Source organism: Rattus norvegicus, chromosome 4, assembly GCF_021556685.1.
Source record: "Rattus norvegicus strain SHRSP/BbbUtx chromosome 4, alternate assembly SHRSP_T2T, whole genome shotgun sequence".
Classification (NCBI taxonomy): Eukaryota; Metazoa; Chordata; class Mammalia; order Rodentia; family Muridae; genus Rattus; species Rattus norvegicus.
The window spans coordinates 31,646,319-31,666,747 of NC_141537.1; the positions used below are offsets into that span (position 1 = coordinate 31,646,319).

The 20,429-nt window shown below is 43.3% G+C and overlaps 1 long non-coding RNA gene across 6 annotated transcripts in view; it reads left to right on the forward strand.

Annotated features, from left to right (window-relative positions):
- LOC147994733 (uncharacterized) overlaps positions 1-20,429 on the forward strand; it is a 95,068-nt gene that overhangs the window by 4,954 nt on the left and 69,685 nt on the right. The window contains exon 1 of one of the 6 annotated variants that reach the window (XR_015686360.1): positions 7,277-7,591. The exons of the other annotated variants lie outside the window; for them this stretch is intronic. This is a non-coding gene — a long non-coding RNA (uncharacterized LOC147994733). Of the gene's footprint in view, positions 1-7,276; positions 7,592-20,429 lie in introns of those variants that run through there. 6 annotated transcript variants of the gene reach the window in all.

Here is a 20,429-nt window from a genome sequence, read left to right on the forward strand (position 1 = left end):
GTGAGTCAACCATCAGGAGTAAAGCGTGATCAATGGCAGCAACACACCCAGAACCAGCCTACGGAGGGCTAGAGATCTCAGGTATGCATAGGGACTCCTCAAGGCATCATGAAGCACACCTTAAGGGGACGTGGCATATGTGCACACTGTTAGAAATGCTGATCAGAAAACCCTTTCAGAAGGTCTGGAGGAAGAAGGTGTCCGTGCCCCTGTTTTCTTGTTTTCCGCCCCATCGGACCATGTGCCTACTCCAGGGTCTTTTCTCAACTGAGCAAGGAAATAAACTTGTTCAAACTCCTTCACGGGCTTGTAGCCCAGTTCCCAGCTACAGTGGCTGGCAAGGATTTTATATAATTTGCCTACTGGAAAAGTAGCTTGGTATCTTCTCTCTTCAGGACGGCTCCTGTTTCCTTAGGGAAATATACTAGGAGAAAAATAAATACATTTAAAATCGTGGAGGGCTTTAACAAAGTGTAAGGAGCATTTCGTTGACTTCAGGACCTCAAAAGACCGTCTTTTCTGCTTGGGGTCCCTTTTCTTTTTAGTCCTCTTCCCTGAGTCCTGTCCTCTTTTCAAAGCTTGACTCCTCCTGAAAACCTTTGACTGACCCTCACTTAGATGACACCTTTTTGACCAGACCCCTTGAAGACATTTGCCTTCTATGACACTAAAAACTTGACGCTCTATGGTTTACCACACAGAGTCCTAGAGCACCCACTTTCTCTTGACAACCCTCGCCTCCTGCTTTTGTCTTGGCCGTAGTAAGTAGCCAATGGATGCAGCCATGGTTCCTGTGAGCTTGTTACCAGATCAAGCAGGCACAAAACAGCCTGGAATAGTTATGACATATCTACAGTGACATTTAAAACATCAAAAACCAACACTGCACACAGTCTTTTTTTTTTTTTTTCCTCCCAGAACTGAGGACCGAACCCAGGGCCTTGTGCTTGTTAGGCAAGCGCTCTACCACTGAGCTAAATCCCCAACCCCCAACACTGCACATTCTTACACAGAAAAAAGAACCAGGTCCCCCTGCGACTTGGAGGTGTGAGATTGATAAGTTTTACAGGTAGGTCATTGAAGCTTTTTTGTCTAAAAGGTAATGGTTTTAGATAAATATCTTCATTCTCTGTCCCTCAAAATTGCAACCAAACGAGTTTTTTTTTTTAAAAGTTAATATTAAGCCCTAAAGTAAATCAGCTACTGTATAGCTCAGAACCTGAAAATACTGCTGGTTTTATTTGCCAATAACATGATTATAGAGAATCCAAAAATATAGAATCTTTGACTTCTAAACCAGCAAACATCCGGTTTTATTCCTAAATCTTCCTTCCTCAGTAAGAGTCACGGTAGCCCTAGGGACCAGTCATTTAACCTAGCTGGCCTCCATTGACTTCATCTATTTAGCCTGCTTTGCTAATCATTCGGGAAGATTAAAATGAAAATAGTTGGGAGAGAGGAAACGAACAGTTTTGAAGAGAAGACACAGAGATGTGATGTAGGTCACTCTTTGGGTACCAGAAGACCTGAAGTTAAATCTGGAATTGCCCACAATTCCAATCTGGAGTTGACCACAGGTGTGCCATCCAGCTTCCAGATCCTTGTTAATAAGAGATGACAACCAGAAAGATTTTTTTAGTTAATATAGCTTGAAAGCTCTGTGTTCCTCTCTGGCCAGTCAACACATGACACCATCATTCCACATCTGTTTTTATAAATTCTCTGAAGACCAGTAACCCCCAAAGAATGAAGCTCCAGTCTCAGCAATCAAGAGAGGTGCCTGGGTTTCAAATGCAAATTATATTGTGTCCCCATTAAACTTAACTGCCTGGCTTGTAGGAAAAAACAGGAATCAAGACTTCTAGAAAAATCCTGGGGTGCTAGTGTTTTCGGTGATAGAGAAGGAAGATGTGACCTTTAATTATTTGTCTAAAGCCAAGTGTGATAAATGAACCAATCATCGCTAATAACACTTGATAAAAGGCAGCAGTGCACCCAGAACCAGAGTCTGGAGGCTTAGCTCTCTCAGGTGAGCATGGAGATTTTTCAAGGCATCATGAAGCACAACCTCGGGGAACACCACATCTGCGGGACTATTAAAAGCATTGGTGGCAGCCAGTCTTCAGAGAGTCTGCGAGGTGGTGGGAGAGTTGTGAATCTGACAAGCTTCTGTTGTCCTTAATGGCAGGGGGCTGTGGAAAATGCTAATCAGAAGCCCTTTCCAGAATGTGTAGAGGAAGAAGCTATGCGTCAACATCTGTGTTCCGGTTCTCCAATCAGTCCTTCCTGCTCTAAGGTCTTTTGTTGAGGAACAAGGACAGGGAATGTAGGATTTTAGAACTGATAGTTGGGGACTGGAAGTCTGGTTCCATCGAGTGACCACTCAGATCTCCAGTTTCCTTCAGCCATTGAGGTAAACATGGTGTAACCTCATAGTGAGGGCCAGGGAAGTTACCTGCTGTGCGCACTTTGCATTTGTCAAAGAGTTGATAAGCCTTAGTATAAATCTATTATTATTATTATTATTATTATTATTATCATTATTATTATTATAGCTAGGTTGGAGCATCTGTTCACTGCAGGAGGAACACCCCGGAACAGAACACACCTAAATTAACTTAGGTCTCAACAGAACCCCTACTGTGTCTGGGCATGTGAGGACACAGGAGAGAGTTCCCTCAGGGCTGCTCCATCTCTTTTAGCTTCCTCCTCTGGATGCTTTTTACTTCTGCATGGCGCCAAGCTTGCTTTTCTGACCATGTTGCAGTGGCTTGAGGACTACCCATCCTGACCTTTTATTTAGATGTATTTTCTGAAATCTGTCCTAACACCACTCCAATGTACTGCCCCCATGAAAGGCTCCTCCTCAGGCACCACATCATCTCCCCCTTCTCTTGTTTGACGTTCGAATGTCTCAGTTTATCATTGTGCGAGTATCTTTCCTAGCCTTTGTCATATCTTCTTGGCCCAACTGAAAACACTGTATTTCCTATTCCGTACTCCCTCCCCAAAGTGTTTGGGCAGGGGTTCCAATCTTGCCTTTTAAAGTTTCTGGTATTTTTGAATTCAGTCTTTGGTGCTGGATTGGGGTCTCTATTGCTGTGACGAAACACCAAGATGAAAATTCAAGTCAGGGAGTAAAGGGGTTTGTTAGGCTTGTGCTTCCACAGCGCTGTTCATCACTGAAGGAAGTCAGGACAGGAACTCAGAACAGGGCAGGACCTGGAAGCAGGAACTGATACAGAGGCTGTAGGGCAGTGCTGCTCATTGGCTTGTTTTCCTCAGAGCTTGGTTTCCTATAGAAACCAGGACCACCAGACCAGCGATGGCACCACCCACAATAAGCTGGACCCTCCCGGTCAATTACTAGTTAAGAGAATGACTTACAGCTGGATCTTACGGAGGCATTTTTCTCAATGGAACGCTTTTGTTCAGGTAACCCTAGCTTGGGTCAAGACATGACTAGCCAGCACAGATGCTTAATGGCTCGGCATCAGCCTTTTTTTTCCCTCACAGCACTCTTTCCCTATCTGTGGGTATCAGGTACCTTTACTGCACAGTTCCTGGACTCCTTTTCTCAACTGAGAGGTGTCATAAAACTTACAGAACCATACACATCAGAGAATCAAAGATGGCAGGCTCTTTGTGTACCAGTCCTGGAGACTTCAACTTTATTGCTTGTCTTAGCCTAGACTCAGTGAACAGCACGTCAGTTGACTGGAAGATTTAATGTCATAAGAATCATAGATGCTCTTAGATAATTTCCTCCTCAGGAGTAAGCTACCTTTCTGGGCCACACCTTCCTTTCCTGTCCTATATTGCATGTTGTGGCAGGTAGCTAAGCGGCTCCATTTTGTTGGTCCAGCGCTATCATCTCCCACTTCTGAGTTGCCCTACAGTGGCCTCCCTTGTGAGGAGAATGAGAGGATGGTGAAGGAACGTTCATGAAGCTGACTCAGTTTGACTCATAGCCTCACACTAGGTAAGAAGGAACCCGGAGGACAAAGCTCAAACCTGACTATGGAGCCAAAGCCCCAACTGATTTAAGATTTAGGAGAGAGTTGATTCTCAGAGCAGCGGTCACAGACGGGATATCCAACACCATCGTCAGTCTGTCCATCTCGGTGTCCATCAACTGGGGCTCTCAGTTCTTTACCCCACAGTCTTCCTCACCTAGCTGCCATGACACATGACCTACGTTGCTCCTCAGCCTGATGTTTCTTTGTCATACGTTGCCAGCTTTTCCTCTTTGCCTCACCCAACATGGGGATACCTTGTAAAACTCAACAATGAGGAGTGGAATTGTCCTGCAAACTCATTTGCTTCCACAAAGACTCTCCCCTCAGTTAGTCATGTGGTAATAAGAATGGCTTTCCATTATCCTGAGGGAATCCATCACTTCTGCCCTCGACTAGTGCTGACTACTTTCATCCTCCGTTTCCTACCTGTTCTTATTTTCCCACCGCCGACTCTGTAACTCTTTTGAAGGAATGAATGACTCTTCTTACTGTTAACTTTCATTACTGGCTTTTCTGCTCAACTTTCTGTTAGTCATAAGCACTTGCCTGGTTCCAGTTGCTTTGGGCCACTGTTAGAAACAACATTTTGGCTAATCCAGCACTGTTGCTTGATTGATCATCCTGATCAGGCACTGGAGGCTGATGCTTCCACAGCTGATCTCTCCCGGCTCTCAGACTGGCCTGACTTAGGACCTCAGGCTTGCTGGCTCAGAATTCTACAGCCCCACCCCTTCTCTTAACACTTTTAGCTCTTCCCCTCCCCCATCTACTGTTTGACACTGAAGCTGTGTGAGTCTGAAACTAGTTTTGTATTTCAGAGCCACCTTACACATGAGGTCCTCACTCTTTGTCACAAGAGTAGCTTTCGAGAACAGCTCAGAACCCAAAGGGAGCATTATTGTCTGTGGGGAGTTGGTTCTCTCTCTGGCTTTCTAGAAAACTAATAATCTCTCTCTCTCCTCATTTCATGTCTTCCCCTTGATTGCCACAATGCTCTTTCCTTTTGAGTTCACTGAGAAAATAGAAGAGACAGTTACAGTAGCTCATGTCTTCAATCCGGGCATTTTGAGTCCGAGGACAGGCTAAGGTTTCTAGTTTGCTTTTTGTTGCTATAATAAAATACTGTCTATGGGAAAACAACTTGGGGAGCAAAAAGTTTATTTTAGCCTACAAGTTACAGTCTATTGCCAAGGGAAGCCAAGGCAGGGACAGAGTAGAGACCATGTAGGAACGCTGCTAACTGGCTTGTTTCACTACCTAGGCCCACCTGCCCAGGGATGACACCACCCACGGTAGGCTTGGCTGTCCCACATAAATCACAAACAAGATTTCCCATAGGCAGGCCCACCTGAGGCAGTTTGATGGAGGCACAAGTCCTCAACTGTGGTTCATTCTTTCCAGGTGATCCTAGTTTATGTCAAATTGACAGGAAATAATCAGCACAGATACGTAGCAAGTTCCAAATCACCTGGGTTACAGAATGAGGGTCAAAAAAATTATATATAATTCTCCCCAAGAATGTTCTGCCTCCTTTCCCTCACAAACCCCCCTCCTCTCTCATTAGTGACTCTTCCTCCTCTAACTTGTGGTAGTCTACCTGGTCCCTCTTCCCACTCTCCTATTTCCCGGGACTCCTCTGGTTCTGCAGTTTTTAATATCGTTTGCATGTAGTCCTCCAAAGTGTGTATTTCCATTTAAACAGTTAGGACCGAGAGCTTACTTGATAGTTCTATGTGAATAATACCCAGCTCAAACCTAACACGCCCTAAGTACTCTTTGTTTTCTTCCCAGCCTGCTTCACTCGCACCTAACCATCTTGTGAAGTTAAAAACTGCATTCTTTGCTTACTTATTCTAAAACCTAGCAACCCAGTTTTCTTCCTGGCTTTCTCAGAGCGAAACTGAAGTCCTCTCTGTGGTTAGCAGGGCCTTCCTTGCTCTCAGCCTGCCCCACTGTCCCTTCCTTCTTTCCATCTCCCTTCGTGTATTACTTGGATTTATGGCAGCCATTTTGATGCCTGTCAAACCTGCCTAGCGCGTCATGCCTCTGGGCCTTTGCACTTGCTGTTCCTTCAGGCTGAAATACCCTTCACCTTATGCATCTCTAAAGCCGTTTTCCTTGGGTTTTTACTTAAAAGATGGATTAGTGAAGGAGAGCTTTTCCTGGTGTTCGCTTGGCCCCTGAGTTCCATTCTCAGCGGCGCATGTGCATGCACACATACAGGCGTGTGTGCTCCTGTGCGTACACACAGTTATCAGAGGGATGTGCTCTGGCCACTGTACATAATTGCATCCATGCCATTTTACCCAACTTTATGTTTTCCTCAGCACTTATCATTATCTGACACATTCCAGGGTCGCATGTGCTTTTGTCTCATATCTGCCTCCACCTTCTCCCTTTAGATTGAGCTCTGGCTCACAAGGCCTTTACTGTAAATACTCTTGTGTCACTAAAACCAATTTCTGGTACATTGCGGGCTCTAGATAAATATTTGTTAAGTAAATGAATAAATAAACCCTCTTCCTGTGAAAGGCTTTTAACTAGCCCGTCATTGACTAGGCAATAGTTGATTAATTATAAATAACTATAATATAAACCTTAGGACAGTTTCCCCTATAGTTAGTTATTTTATGTCCAACAAATTTCCTTACAGTGCCTTCTGCTGGGATGGTTAAATGTACTGCTTGAGGATGGTTTCCTGTTCTGGGGATGAAATTAGATCTAAATGACTAAGACTATAAAGTAGGTAGATGACTCCATTAAGTGAAATTAGTGCGACCCTGGAATGTGTGCATAAGAAATGTAAATTTTATTTAAATCTTTACCTCTCCTTATATGAAGAATGGGAACGTTTAGAAGCTAGAAGTGGCTAGACTCAGTTCACCACCTTATCCTGCCAGGTCCTCGCATGCTTCAAGAGAGCAAGACTTTGGGGGTTCAAACCCAGGCTCTGTCACTAGTTAGCTTTCTGGACTTGGGTGCCTTCCTTTAGCTTCTCTGCCTCTCTGCCTGAATTGGTAATTCATAAGGCTGCTGCCTTGTGTGCTTGCCCTGAGGATTTTATGAGCTGACGCATGTAAGGCATCTACACGACAGTACACAGAAAGCACATGGGAAGTATGATCGTTATTCATCCACTCTCATGCCCCCTTCCCCTCCCTCCAGCTGCCAGTCTTAGCAATTTACTGTCTTTGTTCTAGGCACCTGGCCCAGGCTTTACTGCATGGTACTCTGTGTTCACTGGGTGCAGCCACCATGCACACTTTTTGTCCCTTCCCTCCCCTCCTCTCTCTCACCTTCCCTCCCTCCCTTCTGTGGATTCACCCTCTCCTCCTCTTCCTCTATGCCCTCTCTCCATGCTGCAGTCTGTGGTCCACTGGCTTTCCACCCGTTCCTTCCCTCACTGCTTCTGCACTCATTGACAAACTTCCAGAGGGAAATGACCTGTTCTGCCACCCTAACCGTCAGCAACAAGTCCTTAGCAACTCTCACTTCCTGGGTAACGTTTGGCTCCTTCAAGTAGCCCCACTTGTCAGAGCTCAGAGGCCCTTCATCAAAACCTGCTTATCAAGGTAATCAGAAATGCCATCTCAGCACTCTGGGCCCATATGTGGGTTATATCAGCAGCAGCTGCTGCTTTAGAGAACTGCCTTGTCTTATCAACAATCCTGGGCTAACTGCAAAAATCCACCATAACCAGTTGTTAGGCTTGTGGCTCCTTAGGGGCATCCAGGAAATAATGCTGTTGGTATGCAAGTTCAGTGATAATGAGACTGAAGGAGGGAATCAGAGACATGTTCAGTCGAAATGTTTTCCCCTACTATGTCAGAACTTTCTTGACAGAAGGAACCATGCCTCTTCCTTATAACACATGCTCAGGAGGTCAATGCTCCCTGGATTTTTTTTTTTTTTTTTTTTTTTGCTTCCTAGGAATCAAGCACAGTTAATGAGCACTGAGAACACAAAACCATAAACAATAGTTTAGAGGTAGTGTCTTAATGTGATTGTCTTCAAGTACTTGTGTGTGGGGGGGTGTGGTGTGTGTGTGTGAACAATGTGTGTATATCTATACTCATGTGTGAGGTTAGAGGCTGATCTCTCTGTTTGTTTTATGAGAGGTCCCACTGATTGTGGAGCTCACTTATTTGGCTAGAGGAGCTGGCCAGCAAGCTTCACAGCCCTTCTTTCTCCAACTTCTGAATGCTGGGGTTACAGATGTGTGCCCCTGTGCCCAGGGTTTTGGAAAGTGACCACTGGGGATAGACCTGAGGCCTTTGTGTTCGCCTGACAAGCATTCTACATAGAGAGACTTCTCCTTGGTCTATATTCAGGCACTTTGTAAAACATTGTTCCAGGCAGTAAGTTCTTAGTTCTTGATATAAACAGGACAATCATCACTAATCTATATTGTCTGCATTCATGACATTCTCTGTGGTACCTTTCACCATAAATCATAATCATAAAATGTGTCAACTCTTTCTTGGGGAATGAACCCTTACTTCTGTACTACATACGTTGTATATCTTTAATGCTATCTATTAACTAAATAAAAAAAAAAGAAGGCTCATTGATTAAACCGATGGCATACATATATACACTCATTCAAAATGTTTGAAGATGTTTTATTAAGTAAAAGTTACTAGGTCTTACTAAGTAAAAGTTACTATCTGCGTAAGCCATACAGATTGACACATTAGAAAATGTAATGAAACCAGACGGAAAGTTATACTAAACATAGGGCTCTTTTTGCATAAAGAAACTCTTCAACTTCTCAGAGTAATAAAACTAAAAGAAACTGCTCTCCAAAGAGTAAACTTGTGTTTTTGCTTTTGTTTACCTATACTTTGACATGCTTTCAAAATAAATGTATTTTGAAGTTCAATAAAGGCTCTGAATATAAGGCAGCCTTATACTTGGGCTGGGAACTTTTCAGACTCATTGCCTAGAGGAAGACACTATAACATCTATCTAAAGGGATAAAGATGTTTTCTCTTTGATTTCTCTTTATTGCATTTGTATCACAGTGTACTATATTTCTAGACAGAAGCAACATCTCTGTGTTTGAGCAGGAGGAAGTCATTAATAGGAAAAGTTATTGAAAATGGCCATGCTGTATAATCTCTGAGATAAATAGGCTGAGTATCAAATGTTTCTGTTGTGAATTGTTTTATACTGCAATGTGCATTATTAAACCCATTTGTTGAACACACTGAAAGATTGAATATCTCCCTAAACCGATGCTGGGAAATACTTGTTTGCAATTCTGCTCCTTCCTCTGCTCAGAGCTTGTCGGATGATGTTTCTGGATTTCCTGGAATCCGGTCAGGTTACCGGGGGAGAAATCTCAGACGAAGAAACAAAGGAAAAAGAAAACTCAAATTTACAGTTTATAAACACATACTTTAAAGGAGATCAGAGGAAAATTGAAAACTGTATTCATAATAGAAAACACCTGGGAGAAAGCATGTAGATCCCCGTGGGAGGTGACTTTTTTTCCCCACCGTAAGGAGCCTAACTTGCGGAAGAACGCAGAAAGCACACTAGCCGTTACCGTTACCAGGCTCTAAGAATGTGAGTGGAAAGCTTGTGATCAGAGTGGTTGGAGACTGCAATGTTCTACCCCTCTGATTTCATCCATATGCAACGTGGGATCCTAGTGTAGTGGATTAATATACATTTAACCACCTTTGGTCACCTACTAGTCTGAACTCTTGCTGGTACGAGTTTGGACTTTTATTTATTTATTTGTTTTAATGTACACTGCTTCTTTTTATCTATCTGTTTTATTTATTTATTTTTTTCTTTTCTTTTTTTCGGAGCTGGGGACCGAACCCAGGGCCAGGCGCTTGCTAGACAAGCGCTCTACCACTGAGCTAAATCCCCAGCCCCTATTTATTTATTTTTTACACTCCAGGTTTTATTCCCCTCCCAGTCCACATCCCTGCACCCCCCTCCATCTCCACAAGGATGTCCCCACCCCACCAGACCTCTAAACTCCCTGGGGCCTCCAGTCTCTTGAGGGTCAAGTGCATCTTCTCTGACTGAACCCAGACCCAGAGTCCTCTGCTGTATATGTGTTCGGTACCTCATCTCAGCTGGTGTGTGCTGTCTAGAAGTTTGAACTTTTAAATGATCTAAAGAAAGATCTCGAAAAGACCACGGTTTACTTATAAGACTGTCCTGTAATGTGTGTCATCCGACAACCATGCTTTCCCAGACATATTCACTCGAATGTTCGTTTGCCTTTATTTATTTTTTTATCCTAACACTGTCTCTGACAAGAAAAAAGATGTCATTCTGTACTCTGACTCGCTTTCTTCCCGAGACGGTTTCAAGTATCCCTTCTTACTTCTCCAACTTTTAAAATGTCATTTGGGGTTGGGCAGATGATTTTTCGTGAAAAGTGCTTACGGCTCATTTCAGAAGCCCAGCACCCAGGTAAAGCCAGATGCTCTAGTGAGGGCCTGTAAGCCATTGAGGCAGTGGGGCAGAGGCAGGAGAACCCTTGGAAGCTCTCAGGCCAGCTGGTCTCCTCTAAACAGGGGTGTATACAACAAGAAACTCTATGTCAAACAAGGTAGGAGGTGAGGAGAGATACACACACATGTGTTTTGGTATGCATGCTCTGACACACATTTCTATCCACCCACAGACCCATTATCATTTAAATATCCACACATGCACACACATGCAAGCACAAGCACACACACACACATACATATTCATGCATGCACATATGCACGCACACACATACACACACACTAAGACAGAGATATGATGTATTTTCTTAACATCTTATATCTTAAAATTTTTAACGTACATCAAGAATGAGGTCTAGGTGGCAGAAGCACTAGAGACTATTTTTTTTAAAAAAAAAGGAATCATCTCTGTTGCTGATAGTAATGTTCTAATAGTTTCCCTCGAAGACTGTAGTTTGCTTAATTTAATACTACTCATATAGTCATAGGCTTGGACTACTCTTTGAAACCATCATTATGCTAAGTACATAAGCAATAACAGATGTAATTCATGATTTGCTTTTCCATTAGGATGCAGAATATACATTTCTATGCTTTCCCTCACACCTGCATAATGATTGGTTAGTTTTGTAGATACAGATATTCTGATTAGTGGAAAGCCAGTTCTTTTCACTTGTGACTGCCTATTTTAAACCATATAAAGTACTATTTGAATCACAACATAAAAAGTCCTTTCCACAGAAGTTTTTTTTTTTTTGTGGAAAAATGCATGGTATCAGTGACAACTGATGTTGATTCCGTTAATTCCTTTCCTTCATCATGGGACTTCTTTACAAGTCTCATCTGAAGCTCATTGTCTGAGACCTCTCAGAGCTGTAACGTCTTGTGTTCTATCACCAAGAGCCAACAAACCTCACTAGTTTATTGGGGCAAATATATTAATTTTCCGTTCTTGTCTGAGCAAACCGAATTCATGAAATTTCAAAATAAGATGTCACTGTTTCCGGGCTCCCTTCCCATCCTCCTTGGGAAGGCGATCTTCTTGCTGGATCCCTTTTTTCAGCCTGACTCTGCTTGATAGGAGATCAAAGAGCTTTTGTTTCTCTGTTTCTGTATCAATTAGGCTGGCTGTCCTGTTTCAATGAGATTAAGTAGCCTCTGGAGAGGACAGACACCAGGGAGGAAGGGCGATGAACTGATGGTGACCATACAATATGGCTGTCTTAATTCTTTCTAAGTGATAGTTTGTCTCATTGATGTCTTTTCTTTTATGACCCTCTCTGGCTCATTCGTTCAGGACATCCAGGCGGCACACAGCAGAGCACGTAATCAGTGCTTCAGATTTCTAACAAGGCTGGACAGACATGGGAGCTCTTCCCCTAGGCTGTGCACGTATATCGTTGTGGTGGTTTGCATATGCTTGACCCAGGGAGTGGCACTGTTAGAAGGTGTGGCCTTGTTTGGAGGGAGTGTGTTACTGGGTTGGGGTGGGCTTGGAGACCCTCCTCCTAGCTGCCTGAGGATGCACAGTCTGTTCCTGTGGCTGAAGATATAGAGCTCTCAGCTCCTCCTGCACCATCCCTGCCTGGATTCTGCCATGTTCCAGCCTTGATGACAATGGACTGAACCTCTGAACCTGTAATCCAGCCCCAATTAAATGTTATCCTTATAAGAGTTGCCTCGGTCATGGTGTCTACTCACAGCAGAAAACCATAGCTAAGACCATCACATAGCAGAAAAAAAGCCTAGTATGTTTTTGTACGTTTGGTGGTTTTGTCTTAAGGGATATGTGCCAAGTACTAAAATATCTTACATCAAATAAATTCAAAATTCTATACCTAGTATTTACCTCAGAGTTACTTAAAAGCAAAGTTATCCTCCGGGGTGGCTGTGCTCCAACAGCTGAACAACGTCATGGGAGTAGCTATTGGTTATGCTATACAGGGCCTCTATAGCTAGACGTCGCTAGTCTGAGTTCTGCACTGCCATATCGAACTGCCTGTTTTTGAGATAAGACGTTTGTTATCACACTAGAGAGAGCGAAGCAATGCCTCTAAAGGAGGAAACAAGGCAATGGTATTTATTAACCACATTCTCTCAGCATGCTTTCTCTCTTGTCTTTCAGGGATTTCTTGCCTGTTGTTTCTCAAAGGTCAGAAGGTATGACCTCCTTTGGGTTCACCTTCCCGGTCATCTTTGCACCAACGAACTCAAACCTGGTCTTACCAGTATCCCTTAGGAAAGATCTCTACTGTTTAATAAAACACACTTAATTAACGCTTTTCCTTAGCTCCAAATCCTCTGTCGCTGGGCTAATTATCTAGTAGACTTACGGTTTTGTTTGTTTAGCTTTGCTTTGTTTTGAAACAAGGTTTCTCTAGACATCTCTGGCTGCCCTGGAACTTGCTCTGTAGACCAGGCTGGCACTGAACTCAGATCTGCCTACTTCTGCCTCCCAAGTGCTAGGATTAAAGGCTTGTGCCACCACATCTGTTTTCCTGTCTCCGGTTCTTTAGTAGGATTTTACAAAGTTTAGACCACTTGCTGTTTTCTTTTCTTTTTTTTTTTTTATTAACTTGAGTATTTCTTATATACATTTCGAGTGTTATTCCCTTTCCCGGTTTCTGGGCAAACATCCCCCTCCCCCCTCCCCTTCTTCATGGGGGTTCCCCTCCCCACCCTTCCCCCATTGCCGCCCTCCCCCCAACAGTCTAGTTCACTGGGGGTTCAGTCTTAGCAGGACCCAGGGCTTTCCCTTCCACTGGTGCTCTTACTAGGATATTCATTGCTACCTATGAGGTCAGAGTCCAGGGTCAGTCCATGTATAGTCTTTAGGTAGTGGCTTAGTCCCTGGAAGCTCTGGTTGCTTGGCATTGTTGTACATATGGGGTCTCGAGCCCCTTCAAGCTCTTCCAGTTCTTTCTCTGATTCCTTCAACGGGGGTCCTATTCTCAGTTCAGTGGTTTGCTGCTGGTATTCGCCTCTGTGTTTGCTGTATTCTGGCTGTGTCTCTCAGGAGCGATCTACATCCTGCTCCTGTCGGTCTGCACTTCTTTGCTTCATCCATCTTGTCTAATTGGGTGGCTGTATATGTATGGGCCACATGTGGGGCAGGCTCTGAATGGGTGTTCCTTCAGTCTCTGTTTTAATCTTTGCCTCTCTCTTCCCTGCCAAGGGTATTCTTGTTCCCCTTTTAAAGAAGGAGTGAAGCATTCACATTTTGATCATCCGTCTTGAGTTTCATTTGTTCTAGGCATCTAGGGTAATTCAAGCATTTGGGCTAATAGCCACTTATCAATGAGTGCATAACATGTGTGTTTTTCTGTGATTGGGTTACCTCACTCAGGATGATATTTTCCAGTTCCAACCATTTGCCTACGAATTTCATAAAGTCATTGTTTTTGATAGCTGAGTAATATTCCATTGTGTAGATGTACCACATTTTCTGTATCCATTCCTCTGTTGAAGGGCATCTGGCTTCTTTCCAGCTTCTGGCTATTATAAATAAGGCTGCGATGAACATAGTGGAACACGTGTCTTTTTTATATGTTGGGGCATCATTTGGGTATATGCCCAAGAGAGGTATAGCTGGATCCTCAGGCAGTTCAATGTCCAATTTTCTGAGGAACCTCCAGACTGATTTCCAGAATGGTTTTACCAGTCTGCAACCCCACCAACAATGGAGGAGTGTTCCTCTTTCACCACATCCTCTCCAGCATCTGCTGTCACCTGAGTTTTTGATCTTAGCCATTCTCCCTGGTGTGAGGTGAAATCTCAGGGTTGTTTTGATTTGCATTTCCCTTATGACTAAAGATGTTGAACATTTCTTTAGGTGTTTCTCAGCCATTCGGCATTCCTCAGCTGTGAATTCTTTGTTTAGCTCTGAACCCCATTTTTTAATAGTGTTATTTGTTTCCCTGTGGTCTAACTTCTTGAGTTCTTTGTATATTTTGGATGTAAGGCCTCTATCTGTTGTAGGATTGGTAAAGATCTTTTCCCAATCTGTTGGTTGCTGTTTTGTCCTAACCACAGTGTCCTTTGCCTTACAGAAACTTTGCAGTTTTATGAGATCCCATTTGTCGATTCTTGATCTTAGAGCATAAGCCATTGGTGTTTTGTTCAGGAAATTTTTTCCAGTGCCCATGTGTTCCAGATGCTTCCCTAGTTTTTCTTCTATTAGTTTGAGTGTGTCTGGTTTGATGTGGAGGTCCTTGATCCACTTGGACTTAAGCTTTGTACAGGGTGATAAGCATGGATCGATCTGCATTCTTCTACATGTTGACCTCCAGTTGAACCAGCACCATTTGCTGAAAATGCTATCTTTTTTCCATTGGATGGTTTTGGCTCCTTTGTCAAAAATCAAGTGACCATAGGTGTGTGGGTTCATTTCTGGGTCTTCAATTCTATTCCATTGGTCTATCTGTCTGTCTCTGTACCAATACCATGCAGTTTTTATCACTATTGCTCTGTAATACTGCTTGAGTTCAGGGATAGTGATTCCCCCTGAAGTCCTTTTATTGTTGAGGATAGTTTTAGCTATCCTGGGTTTTTTGTTATTCCAGATGAATTTGCAAATTGTTCTGTCTAACTCTTTGAAGAATTGGATTGGTATTTTGATGGGGATTGCATTGAATCTGTAGATCGCTTTTGGTAAAATGGCCATTTTTACTATATCAATCCTGCCAAACCATGAACATGAGATCTTTCCATCTTCTGAGGTCTTCTTCAATTTCTTTCTTCAGAGTCTTGAAGTTCTTATTGTACAGATCTTTCACTTGCTTGGTTAAAGTCACACCGAGGTACTTTATATTATTTGGGTCTATTATGAAGGGTGTCGTTTCCCTAATTTCTTTCTCGGCTTGTTTCTCTTTTGTGTAGAGGAAGGCTACTGATTTATTTGAGTTAATTTTATACCCAGCCACTTTGCTGAAGTTGTTTATCAGCTTTAGTAGTTCTCTGGTGGAACTTGCTGTTTTCTGTTTGCTCTTTAATCCACCCCGACCTGAGTTCTGCCACCTCTCCCTGCTCTTTCTACAGAAGCTTAGAATATTCTTTTGGTACCAACAGTAATCACCAGTTAGTTTTATTCATCTCCTTTCTCCATTCTTGCTAATGATTATATTCATCTGTCCACCAGAAAAACACCTTCCTTGCTAAGTGTGGTTTAACTGCTCCTAATCACCCTTTGTGTCATAGCAGTTTCCTCTGAGGTTAAAGCATTCTTTCCTGCAGGAAGCTCCTGAAGCAGGAAGGAAAATGACTCAAAAGGAGCTTCAGAAAGGCCCTGGAACTGACCAGATTCACTAGGCCCCTCCCTCCTGGCCATAAAAGCTCAGAGTCCCCTCCAGGCATAACCTGAAGACTAATCTAAACCAGCCTATCTTCCTGAAAGAAGCAGAAAGCAGCCAAGCTTCCCGGAAGAGGTTTAGACCAACTGAGACACCTGAAGGACACTCTTCAATGTGTTGGTCTTCCTGTAGGCTATGAATATGTTCCAGGTTCCTAGCATTGTGAGCTGTCAGCCATCCTGGGCTGGGCTTTGATGATGCAGCTGTCTTTAAGTCATTTCTGCTGCTCCTGTAAGGAACCCCTCACCCATATTCCTATAAATAACCCCAATAAAACCCATTGGCTAAGCAAGTTGGTTTTCTGTCGTCTCTGTACTTTGGTCTGTCATGTTTCCCTCTTTGGGGTGAGTAGACATGTGGGTTGCATCTCCCCAGGAAAAGTTTTGTCACAAACACCCTTGTATCTGGTTTCTGTCTCTTCCAGTTGACTCTTTTCATCTGTCCCTCAGAAGTTAAGTTCTTAAGCATTCTCTCTTCCTTTTCTCCTTTCCCTTACTCTAGGCTAGCCTGTACACTCCTGGGACTTTCACACCTGACTTTTTCTCCAAGGCTTTATCTCCAACGGATCATAGTAGTTCTCCTGAGAGGTGCCTCAAAATTCAGCATACTTGAATACTCAGCGTAACCCCTTCCTGTGGATTTCTGTTACAAATTCCTCTACCTGTTCTCCTGCTCACTCAGAGCCCATTATGCTCTCAGATGTCCAGGAGGGGTGTGACCTTCTTACTTATTTCCTCCCCTCTCGGTTCTGCCTCCTGAGAAGCTTTCTTCTGGCCTCTGTCCTTTCCGCCGTTTTAGTCTAGAATGAAGTTGTAGGACTCTAGCTCAGTCATTCTTCTGATCACACCACTTAGAGGATTAAAGACCTTCAGTTCCCCACAGCCTGCAAGAAAAGCTCCAGTCAAATTCCTTAGTTAGCATATGATCCCCTTCATCCTATGGCCAAGCCTAACTTTCTAATTACCTCTGGCCTCCCACCCATATAGAGTTACCTACTTGAGAATGTTCCCCATTGTGCCTTCAAAGCTCACCTCATGGTTCTCCCCTTCCCTGGAATGTTCAGCTTTCTCCATCTCTATTTCTATGCCTAGTGAATCTTTATTCTCCCTTTACTTAGAGCCTTAAGGTCTCGTTTTCTATTGCCCTCCTCTTCACAGACCACAGTCCTTCTCTACTCCCCACCTCCAAACCATCAATGGATCTGCCTTTCATATTCATACAGCGTTTTGGGTATGATTTCTTTTAAAGCCCTTGTCTCATTGTACCGTGGCTGAATGCCTTACTCAATGGACTTCACCTTGTCTTCTGTGGAAGTGTAGAAGTGTCAACTGTCTTCAAGATGAAAGATACTGGCTTCGGGAGGAATTAGGACCTTGCAGTGCTCTCTGCCACCCATGTAGCCTGTGTATTAACCTTCCCATCTCTACTAGAGTGGGTATAAATCAAAAGTATGACTCTTCTTAGTCACCATTGCCATCCAAGGTTTCTCACAGCCACTCTAAACAGAGGGCACTAATATTCAATAACTGGTCATTGTTTTAAGCCTCTCTGGTTTGCATTTTTAGTTATTTCCAGCAGTTGGCTTATGTTTAGATGTCAAATCATGCCCTTGTTTTGAATAGCTAGGTTACAATATTTGCTAAGCCCTCGTAACTCCACTGTGAACATTTCACTAACTGTAGCTACCACCTGCAAAGACAGCCGGGAAACTGCAGTTGCCAGAGAAGATTATATTAAGTTAGCAATAAAAAGTCTTGCTTTGTGGAAAAGTGAATCTGAGAGAGCAAAGAATTACGAGGAAAAGACCGAGCACAATGATGACCGGTACGTGCTCACTCACCGCACTGGAATGCCAATAAATGTGTAACATCACACACCCTGGAATTTGATATAATTATTAACCCCATTTATTAGAACAGAGAGAATCAGAAAAAAGGCAACTGAAGTTGCTTAGCAAATATACTTAAAAAAAAAAGCAGAATAAAACAACATAAAAAGCCTACAGGTTCCAAGAACCACAGTGTCTTCTGTTGGTGGTTTCTTTATTACCAAGAAGTTCTGGGACAGTGGAAAACATAGCCGAGTTTCCATTAGTTGAGCAGCCTGGAGGGTGTGCTGGTGAATTGTGGGGGAAGATCAGAGCCAGCTCCTAACTGGTATGTTGAGGCATGTCTGTAATCATAGTACTCAAGAAGCTGAGGCAGGAGGACCTGAAGTTGGAGGCCATCTAGTTTATACAGTAAGTTTGGTCAGTCTTGATTTCACAGAGAGACTTTGCCTCCAATAAAACAAGTCTCCAAAGAAGAGCCGATTTTCTCTCTTTTTCTCTTGTTTGTACAGATAATGCACCTTCACTGTAGAGAAGTCATCAGCACAGGCAAGCCCCTGGGATCTAAAGTGAAGTCCTGGTCTGAGTGAACTTGTCTCAGAACCTCCACATTCTTTCATACATTAAAAAAAATTGTTTTATGCGTGAGGGCGTTTTGTTTGCATATGTGTCTGTTCACCATGAGTGTGCACTGCCCACAGAGGCCAGAAAGGATATCAGATTCACTGGAACTGGAGTTACAGATGGTTGAGAGCGGCTGTGTGGGTGCAGGGAATCGAACCTGCATCTTCAAGAAGAGCAGCCAGCACTCATCTACACTGGGATAGGTCTCCAGCTCCAGAGAGCTGAATTATTTTGAGTTCTCCACTAGTAACACAAGTTAGTGTTTGTATTTGTTGTTTTCTAGTTGCTGTGACCCAATCCTGACAAAGGAAACTTAGGGGAGGAAGGATTTATTATGGCTAACGATGACTACAGTCTAGAGATAGGGTCATAGATGAGGTGGTAGGAATCTGCTCACATCGTGGTGAATTCAGACGCAGAGGGGAACACCATCTCAGCCAGCTTTCTCCATTTTCTCTTTTTATTGGGTTCTTGACCCCAACTCTTTGGGGACAGTGAGCGCTTTCTCCTCTACTGACACACCCAAAGGAGCACCTCATTAATGCTCTAGGTGTTTCTTAATCCAATCAAATTGACAGTGGAGATTAATCATCACAGTAATTCTATGAAATACTCCTACTTTTAAAAAGGTGGCAAGCTGTCAAAACTGGGTTGCTTCAGGCAAGCAAGTACAGCTATGACTGTTGTCTTTACTGTCCCTTCACTCGTGTTCCTTCTGTCCCCCTTTTCTCTCTCTTCATCTCGGGTCAAAGTACAGGCTGTGCTATGGGTATTTCCCAGTTACCAACTCACGTATACCTCTCCTTCGTCCATATCCTGCTTCCTACACCTCTTAAAGCTTCATATGTGAATCATTCAACATTTGACGTATTTCAGAAATTGCACATCATGTTTTCAGTATTTAGAAGCCACTATTACTGTCTTATTTTAAGTATTTTTTAACTATCCTGATAAATGAGCTCACCATTGCTCATCTCAATACGCATAATTAAAGTCTCCCTCCCCCACTCCTCCCCTCCCCCTCCTCCACCCCTCCAACTCATCTTTTTATTCCTTCCAGAACAGGGTGTGCTGGGAGGGGCTCTCTGACAGAGAGAAGGCACCTGACTGTGAAGGCATTTCACAGTTCATTAATTACCTATTGGGCATTTGCTCATTTCCAGAGTGTTAAGCAGATGGGGGTTCAGGGCTGGAGGAACCAGTGTGGAGAGCAATTTGTCCCCATCTTAGCTGGAGAGCCCCAGGCTATGAGGACCTAGAAGATTTTGGGTTTTAACAGCTTTTGAGAGAGAGAGAGAGAGAGAGAGAGAGAGAGAGAGAGAGAGAGAGAGAGAGACTGATAAAGCGATAGAGAGGGTTAGTGTTAGACGGAAAACCCCTGCCTTATTTCGTAGAGCTGTCCTTGCTCTACATCACCGGTTCTGAAATGTCCTAATGCTGTGACCCTTTGATACAGTTCCTAAGGTAGTAACCCCCCAACTATGATTATTTTCGTTGCTACTTTATAACTGCAATTTTGCTACCATTATAAATCTTAATGAAAATATCTGTTTTAAGATGGTCTTAGGTGACCCCAGTGAAAGGGTCATTCAACTTCCAAGGGGTCATGACCCACAGGTTGAAAATAGCTGCTCCATATGCTCCAGACTTCCCTTCTGTTTTGAGGAACAAAAGGAGGTGAAGAAATGCTGGGTACAACTAAGTTAGTGAGGTGATCTGGAGGCTTCAGTAAACATTCTGTAAAATCCTGAAATACAGGCCAGAGAGTCGCTTCTTGTGTACTCCTCGTGTGTGAGAACCCAGAAACAGTGCTTCAAGTTACGAAGGACAATTCAGCCCCACCCAGTGAGAGGAATTCAGGCAGTTTATGTGAGGTAGTTTAGGCTAAAATTACAAGAAGGTTCTTCGAAATAAATCCATGATTGATCGTAGAGGATAGGATGTTTATAATTATGTAATATAAACGAATAGGGCACAGCGAAGACGTATTTTGGCTTAACCACACCCTTCTGAGGGACACTGAGGGTGTTTCTGGTTTTCTGCTGTAGGAGTTTTGAACGCACTGTGACGCAGCAGAACATCGTGCATATGTTTGAATGAAGAGAGTTGGAAGCCAAGTCGATCTTTGAGT